The sequence below is a fragment of the Penaeus monodon genome, chromosome 32 (genome assembly GCF_015228065.2).
Source record: "Penaeus monodon isolate SGIC_2016 chromosome 32, NSTDA_Pmon_1, whole genome shotgun sequence".
NCBI classification, from domain to species: domain Eukaryota; kingdom Metazoa; phylum Arthropoda; class Malacostraca; order Decapoda; family Penaeidae; genus Penaeus; species Penaeus monodon.
In genome coordinates, this window is record NC_051417.1 from 17,787,365 (window position 1) to 17,788,326 (window position 962).

Here is a 962-nt window from a genome sequence, read left to right on the forward strand (position 1 = left end):
CAGCCACTGTTCCTTGCTTCAGTTTCATAGGAGGGATATACTAAGCTGATATAAACCGTACTTTACTGCCCTGTAGTGTTCTGTGCTTGGTCCCAGTTGTTGTTAAAAGACAAATATATGATGAATAGACTGCATCTGAGTATTCACTAGCATCCTTTATTTCGACCTGAATGTGATCTATGTTCAATATCATAGTACCCAGTTTTTATCATTATAATTCTTTAGAACAGGTCTGATTATAAATAAGCTTATTGTAAACATGTGGATCGCAACACTAGCATTTTATATTAACCAGTCAAAGAGGGGCGTGGCTTTTGGGCAGACGTGACAAAATGTGACTCTGTACCCAGCTACCAGGGTACAGTACAATATGGTTCCCCAAAAGCCTGCTTTTATTGCTACAGCTAGAGACTTTCCTCAACACGACAGATTCTGAGAACTTTGGCTAAATCATTAATAGTTTTATCTATTTATCCTCGTAAGTTATTGCACAGATCGTATAGAAAAAATTGGAATGGTATTTTTGATTTTTGACTATTAATTGCTTCTAGATTCGCACTATTCACTAGGTTTGGAAGACCTTCATGGAATATCCGATTTTAGTGCATCTACTCATATCAACTGCCTCTCTCATCAAAAACAACACTTCCTCTTTGCCATATTAGTTCATTTTCAGTTCTCTGTTTTTTGTGAATGTGATGTGATTCAACATATACTACAAGGTTTTATGAACATATTCTTAGTACACAGGCTATTAAAACACTATTACTGGATTGTTACTGTCTCTCCTGAAAACACCGAAAGCTGTTACGGCCAAGGAACAGTCGGATCACCTGACCATCTTGACATCCTGAACAACGTACAGTCAAAGGCAGACGTAAAGACGGAGCATCATGCATTATTGAAGGAGGGACAGGAGTATCTGTCAGGGTTTCCATGCAAACAGGTGTTAAAGCTGCTGC